General features: G+C 36.0%; 1 pseudogene; it reads right to left on the bottom strand.

The window, feature by feature from the left end:
- Nucleotides 1–433: 433 nt before the first annotated feature.
- LOC125260806 lies at nt 434–8,346 on the bottom strand (annotated as a pseudogene).
- Between the last annotated feature and the right edge of the window lie 203 nt (nt 8,347–8,549).

An 8,549-nucleotide genomic window follows, 5' to 3' on the forward strand; every position in this document is an offset into this window, starting at 1 on the left:
TCAAGGGTCAAGATTCCAACTAAAGCTAACACCGATTGCCATAATGGTGACTTCAAATGAAATAAAACATCAACATCTAATCCTCTGTTAAATCTCCGTTAATAGTTGTCCACATTGAGTGTCTGCTGGGAAACTTCCTGCTAAAATCTTGAAAAGAATGTTAAGGGATAATGTTCTAAAATTGTTATCGCTGAACATTTTTTTTTTAATTGCATTTATTTCAACAGTAACATACTGTACATTAAGGTAAAGAACTGTGCAATAAACAGTGAAATACTGGCAATTATATTTGTTCCGTTAATTTACAGGAGAATTTTTTTTGTTCACTGGAAACACATTCAGTGTTTATTTCATTTTAGAAAAATAACTTAAGTGCCTTCATAGCTTTTTTTTTTTTTCTCTAGTAATGTTTTCAGCAGCAAGATTTATTTTGTTCCATGAACGTTTTCCTAAAAGACAGGATAGCATTCTCTTAAAACATTCACTACATTAAAACTCAAGTTAACTTTAAATTTTCAATTCATTTCAACTCATTTTTGATTGTCAGCATTGTTGAGATTTATATGCTGATTCTTGATGTCTAAATAATGCAGTACCACAAAATGTTTTATGCAGTAGATGTTTTTAAAAATTCTTCAAAATAACGGTTACCAAAACATTGGTGGATCTCATGCTGCAGAATCACAGAACAAATATAAAATTAACAAAAAGGCATTATGACAAGATGCCAATCTCATCAACATCCTTTTGGCTTTTTCCTGCTATCAAACGCCCTAACAAATCTACAAACCTACAGTTACAAAATCCAAAAAACAGCTAATGTCAAGAGTCCAACTAAAGCTGATCACCATAATTGTGACTTTGAGTGTCGTTAATTCACATATTCCTGAAGGCTACTTTCTCGAAAATGACAAATATTACCAAGAATGCATTGTTTTCTATGGTATATTTCTGTTTTAATGGAAAACAGTATGTTACTGTTAACAGAGTATGTTACAGTTTTTATACAGCAATTTTTTACAGCGTGGTGATTTTGCTGTGTATACTCTTAAATTAAAAAGAGTTATTCATCTAAAACATGATTAAACATGGTTGTGTTTCCAATGGAAAGCTAAATTTATAAATGCAACATATAAGCAAAACACAAAAAAACAATCAATACAACAAAATTACATTTAACGGCATATATAATGTTACATCCGTTTCACTGCACACAGTTTGTGTGGGCCGGGTTCAGGGTGAAGCCCACCACTGGTGCAAGATCCAGATCATCTTTAGAAACTCCAGGAGGAGGAGTGAAGCGGAAATGCTGAAGGAGGAAGGTGAAAAATAGAAAGAGCTCCATCCTGGCCAAACTTTCTCCAAGACAAACCCTGCGGCCTGAGAAAAACAATAAGTAAACAATTAACAAAAATCACCTGTGATGGCATAATATAATTAGTGAATTTAAAGTCCACTGCACCTGCAGAGAAGGGCATGAAAGCATCCCTTTTTACAAACTGGCCCTGCTTATTTAGGAAATGTCTTGGGTTGAAGCTGTCAGGAGTTTCCCACTCATTTTCATCCCTCAATACAGATACCAGTAGTGGGAACACACTGGTACCCTGCATAAAACAACACAAATGATCAGTGATAAATGGTTCAAAAACACATCAAGAACATTGCATGTTCTTATTGGAGCCAGACCTTCTTGATGAGGTATCCGTTCAGGTGAACATCACAGCTGGTCTTATGGGGGGGGAGTAATGGGTATTATGTTTGCCAGTCTCTGGGTTTCATGAATCACAGCGTCTGTGTAAGGCAAGTTCTTCCTGTCCTCCACCACTGGCTGACGTCCACCAATCACTCGGTCAATCTCACTTTGGACCTCGGCTTAGTAACATTTAAAGGAAGTTAGATCACATTATAAGATTATATAACAGTACTATTACATTGTTTATTCTGGCTGACACTTTGCATGGCTAATAATTAGCTATGCCTACTTGTAGAATTTTCACAAAATTCTAATTTTTTTAGATAATACATTTGTTCTCCTGTTATGAACTTGACTATGATAAAGAACTCTTTTTTTCTCTGTGAAAAAAAAGATTTTTCGAAGTGTAACTTGCCATCTCTTTGTAATTATTACTGTATTTTTCTAGTGAGAATTGTTTCTGCACCATTTCTGAGTGTTTAAGTGCAAGCATTAAAATGGTCATTTGAAGCTATACCTTGTATTTCAGGGTATTTGGCCATTAGCAGAAGACTCCAGCGTAGCGTTGTGGCCGTAGTGTCAGTACCAGCAGCAAACAGATTGTTGATTGTACAATATAAATTCATTGAATGGTACAAAGAGTCTGTTTTTCCAGATTCCTGCAGAAGTCATGATGGTGACAGTCAAAAAAAATTAGATTTCAGAACATTAAAAATGTAATTGTGTAATTATATGACTTAAACATATAAACAGTACCTTGTCCTTCTGCTGTCGTATGAGGAAAGAATCACCGATTCCTCGGGGCTCCTGAGGGTTCAGAGTCTTCTTCAGACCATTTAATAGTTCCTTGCTTTGATTGACCGCTTCTCTGACATTATTCATAATAAGTTTCTGATTCGACACAAAAGGACGAAGCCAAGGAAACATGTTGTAGAGCTACAAAGAAGAAGAATTGCAACGAATCTTAATTTACCACTGAACACTGTACATACACCATGACAAATACTTCAAAATTATGAATTATAAACAATACATCTCTACTGTACTTCTTGAACAATTAAAAATGAGAATCAGAGTATGAATTATTGGTAGAGAAATGTTTTGGTACCTGAATTGAAGTTGATCCAGTCATAATCATGTTTTCGTACGGTCGTCTGACCATGTGATGTAACCTAGTGTCGCTGTACTCAAATCTGGTGTTGTAGACAATGGCAGAAATGACGTTTGAAACAGCCATGGCTATTGGCATAGTTGTATCAAATGGTTTTCCTGCACATGGGTGAACAAGATGTTAATACTAAAATCAGTTTAAGTCACATCATCATCTTTTCCTTGTAATTTACAATCTTACCTTCAAACTTCTCAAATTCCTCTTTTAAATATTGCGATTCTTCAATAATAATCTCTTCACTTCTTTTCTTTCCCATTCCGAAGTCTCGCAGGTTCAAGAGAGCAAAGCGCCTCATTTCTCTCCAGTTTTCACCATTAGAAAACAAAATCCCTAGAGAGGAATAATGTATTAGTCCAAACAAAGAGTACCTAAAATTTCTATCTATATAATATAAGCGCATGATTTTTTTTTTTTTTTTTTTTTTTTTTTTACATTTGTTTTATTTGCACCATTGTACACTGTAAAAAAAATGCTATTAAACAGCCAAATTTTGACAGTAACATACCATTTTCCATTAAAATAGTCAAATATAGTAGAAAACAATTATAGTAGTAATTGTTTTCAAGAAAGTAGCTTACAGTAATATACTGTGAATTAACAGCTCTCAAAGTCGACACTCTGAGGCCGTGTCCCAAATTATACCCAATACCCACATTTACTGTTCTCTCTACATTAGTTTACTAATATAGTCCACTTGGCAAAGTTAAGAACTGAGTGAATTCAGCCAATGAATACTGAAGAGCAGAATCACTGAACGAAAGAGAAACAACAAGAACAGAAAAGAGATGAGCAGATACACAATAACTACAACTGACTTTCAGCCACAGCCTTAGATGAAATCAACTGAAGATAAAAGATGACATTAAATCTTTTGTAAGAAATCACCATTATGATGTTTGTTATAGTTGGGCTTTTAATTGACCCTTCGCAGGGAGTTTGACTGACAAATGATCTAACCAATCATAACGCAGAATCTGCCATTTTGTCTGACAAAGCAGTCAGGAGTTAGAAGATTAACCTCGGTGGACTTGAACTTCTTTCCATGTTTGAAACAACATTCTTTCTCATGTTCATTCATGTTTATTTGATGTTATGAATTAACTAGTTGGAAGATATGGTCGGTTCACGAGTCGCTTGAGCTGAGGCTCTACAGCAATCTGTCATGACACAAAATGTTTTTTATTGTTTGAAATTTCTTAAAAAATTACACAGTTTGAAAGCTGGGACTTTGTTTAATATCATAAGTAACCTGCTATGTCTTGTCTGTCAATGTGTTGTCAGAGTCCTCTTTGCTCTGAGATGCGTGTGGTGTGACAGCGCCATGGCTTGTCGGACAAAGCAACAGTAACTAAGGGGGACGGGTCTTTCCGAAGGGTCAATTGGATGATGTGTTTTTACTATTTTTTATTATTATTAGCAGGTTTGTCACTTGTCGGGGTCCCCTTGAAACGTTTCTGTGCTATCTGCAGTGAGTTTTGTTGCGTTGTGAGCATTCGCAGCACGTGTTGTCAATCTGATGAAGATGTTTTCTTAATTTGCTGGTGTTTTTTATATTTGTGTTAGTGTGTGTGTTTCAGTTGCAGCGTGTTGAGCTCTCTTGGCCACCGTACAAAACTCATCATGGCATGAATTTATGCAGCTGAACCATCTGACTATTTTCTTTATTTGTTTTTATTTTTGCTGTTGTTTTTGTTGTGACTTTTTAGTAACCTGTTTTGTAATGCTCAGAGTTGATCTATTTTAAACATTACTAATTTAATCATTTTTTGTTTTATTATTTTGTTATATTTACCGCCAACATCTTTGGTAATTATTTTCACATAATTGTCATGCCCCTCAGAATATTTTGTTGTATGAATATCTGAACTTGTAATAAATAAATAAAAAAATAATAATAATATTCTAGCTCACGAGAAGAAAACGGGAGTTATGAGTTATGTGAGTTAACCAAATTGCATGCTTTTTATGACATACATGCGGAAGCATTAGTCAACAAAGGCACAGGGAGGAGACAGTTAAAACATAAAACCAAATAAATACACAATTATATATAATTTGTCTATGTTCTTTAAGTGGTTTCTGGTATTTTCCATATAGATATGTTTATCATCGCAATGGTTAACATAAGTAAGTAGCCTTTAGCATTGCATATAAATATATTTCTGCCTCATATGGTGATCAGAATTGCTATCGGATCGCAAGGAAGTTATTTCAAACACTGGTTGATGTCTAAAAGTGAGTTTTGAGCTGAAAATAGTTTTAAATGTCCTAAATATTGAGGTTAGCCTGATATAATAACATGGGAAATGAGCAGCTGTGTTGACCATATCCTGACTCTGTGTGTCCACAGTCCATACTAGCGGACATAAGATTTGAGTTAAAGTCATGTTTTTAATTATTTTGAGCAATGTTTTCAGTTTAATTTCAGAAATATTTTGACACAAATTAAATAAGTTCACTTTCATTTAACTTTCATGGTAGTATTAACAGTATTAACAGTACATTACTGGCAACCACAGCTTATTAAAAGATCATCTGAAGATGTGAAGCATTCTTACCATATCCCTGGTTGAAATCATGGAATATGGGTGTGATATCTCTGTCTCCAAACTCCTCTGAAAGGTTCACAAGTGCCTGTTTGATGGTCTTGTATCCGGATAATATTACCACTTTTTTGGGGCCAAAGTGCATTGTGTAAACTGAACCATATTGCTTTGACAGCTGCAAGACAGAAAAGATGAGGCTGAGGAAAAGCCAAAATCAATCAATCAATCAATCAATCAATCAATCAATCAATCAATCAGTCTGTCTGTCTGTCTGTCTGTCTAATCTCAGAACCATTCATAAACTTTATCTAAATCTATAGATTTAAGAATGCAATTTTCAACTAAAAATGGAAAACTTTTTATGTATTTTGGCTATTCATTTACATCACAATGGTGTTTTTGGAGCCTGAAATGAAAACTTTTGAAAATGAGTTGAAGTATTTGAAAATGATACCGTTATCAGCTCCATGTAAACTACAAAAATGCGAATTTGTGAAAATGGTGACATCATGTGCATGTGTATTATGTGTTCAGTCTAAAGTTGTGTAGTGTTTCTTTACAAAGTGACATCGCCAACGAATGGCCTGGCATGAATAATACAGCATTTACAGTAGTTATTGAACTCTCATGGACAGTATGTTAACTACACTAACTAAACATTTGTCAGTACAACACACTATTGCTATCTCACCAAGGTTTTAAAGCAATCGGTTTGCATGCTTTTTTAAATAAGGTTGACTAATTAGATTTTATAGAGTATGTCTGTTTACTGGCATAACATTAAACATTTAGCTACTGGGGTGCCTCAGGGCTCAGTGCTTGGACCACTTCTCTTTTCCTTCTACAGTCTATCAGTTAAAATTCACAGACCACATAGGACTGCCTGGTCATGCAAATTTGCATTGTACAAAATTATGACTGCCCTTCCTATTGAAGAATGCTACACATTTCCTTGTCCACGCATTTGTTATATCCACACGATGATGTTTTATTGAAAATATTTTTTCTGTTTTATGTCACCATTATGGTGACCAGTGTTTTCTTAAGTTGGGCTCTTGGTTCTTTTTGAATGTCAGTTTGTGGTCTTTAACAGCATGTTTATCAAAACACATAGTTTGTTGGAAAGGAAGCTGTAAACAAAGATAAGCACGTGTTGTTGGTTTTTAATGACAATGATATAATTTTCATTATCATAAAGTGGACTGATTCACAAGTCTCATCTCTGGCCAAAGCTGGTTACTATTCATTAACAGATTTGAACTTTTCACTACCAATACAGTCTTGCTACATATCAAACAATCTGAGCCAGAGAACAACTAATGTCACAAAATCAAGTCAAACTGCCCAACTAAAGCAAGCACTGATCACCATAATGGTGGCAAACCAAACTACTATTTTAATAAATCATCAACATCTAAACCAGTGGTTCCCAAACCTGTCCTGAAGTGGTTCCTAAACCTGAAGGACCCCTAGCACTGCACATTTTGTATGTCACCCTTATCTTACACACCTACTTCAGGTCTTGCAGTCTCTACTAATGAGCTGATGAGTTGAATCAAGTGTGTTACATGAGAGAGACATCCAAAATGTGCAGTGCTGGGGGTCCTCCAGGACAGGTTTGGGAACCACTGATCTAAACCTCTGTTCCCTTTCAAGTGAACTCAAGCTGCGTCTGTCAGGACACTTTGGGAATGCCTCCAGCTTGATTGCATCTGATGCATGTCTGTCAACTAGTCCAATGGCATGCCCCTGACGTTCACTCTTGCCATTGGACTAGCTGACAGATATGCATCAGAGGCAATCACGCTGGAGACGTTCCCAAAGTGTCCTGACGGACACAGCGTCTCGTTCCCTTCTCAGGGAACTATGGTTATAGTCATAACCTGAGACATTAATTTTCAACAAGAACTTTTGTGCATGCATTAAAGAAACAAAGGCAAACTAGATTGTATTAAGTGGAGCTGGTAATGCTGTTTGTGGAGTTGTTTAATCATCCTCTGCTGAGATCTGCTGAGATTTGCAAGAGTGGTCTTTAATGAGCTGAAGAGAGTGCACATTACACCTTTCTTCATCAGTTTGCACTGGTTGCCAATTGCCTGCTTGCATCAAATTCAAGACAGTGATGTTTGCCTACAGAACAACTACTGGCTCTGCATCCCTATACATAAACTCACTACTTCATACCTATGTGCCCTCCAGATGCTTGTGTTCTGCAAGTGAACAGCGCCTTGTGGTGCCTTCCTTAAATTAAGAGGCATAACATCACTTTCATTGACCTTTACACTGACTGCTCCCTGCTGGTCGGATGTCTTTAGACATTTTCAAGAAACAGTTAAAGACACATCTTTTTCTTTAAACACTTGACCCGTTTATACTAACACTTACTTATTGTTTATTTATTTTTTAAAAACTTGCTACGTGTACTGTGCGTGTGTACTGTGCTACGTGTACTGTGCTAGACAAACTGAGACTAGTCACAGCACTTGCATATTGTTACACTATTGTTCCTTTGATTGGTTCTATTGTTCTCATCATTTGTAAGTCACATTGGATAAAAGCATCTGCTAAACAATTAAATGTAAATGTAGAATACATTGGGTCAAATAATCTGATTTAAACATTCTTGCTCACCTCCCACAGGCTCAAGTAGGTTTTCTTGAGGTCAAGCATGTGTAGGTTCCCCAGCAGTGGCAGTGGTTTGGGTCCTGGAGGATATTTTCCCTCATCCTGAGATCTGGAGCTGATGGAGAACAAAACAATAACCAAAAACAGCAGCAGGGCAAGTATTGTACCTGTGCTGGACCCAAGTGAGAGTAACACATCTATTAAAGCCATAGTCAGAGAGATCTACTGTTCTCATGCACAGATCAGTCACTTGTTTAGGTTTGATGTGCATTTCAGTCTTGCTGTTATGTATTCTTTAAGTAAAGGAGGGGCCATAAGAGAGAACAGAGTAACCTTTGCTCAAAAACAAAGACATCTGTGATCAGTGCCAAATGAGGAAAAATTACATAACTGTCACAGGTAAGCTAATTAAAAAAAAACATTTAAGCTAACCCTAATTATAATTGCAAATATTGCTGCTTTCTTGAGTTTGTATCAATTAATCCTCTGCAATGCACTTTGAACACCGACCTGA

The sequence above is a fragment of the Megalobrama amblycephala genome, linkage group LG1 (genome assembly GCF_018812025.1).
Source record: "Megalobrama amblycephala isolate DHTTF-2021 linkage group LG1, ASM1881202v1, whole genome shotgun sequence".
NCBI classification, from domain to species: domain Eukaryota; kingdom Metazoa; phylum Chordata; class Actinopteri; order Cypriniformes; family Xenocyprididae; genus Megalobrama; species Megalobrama amblycephala.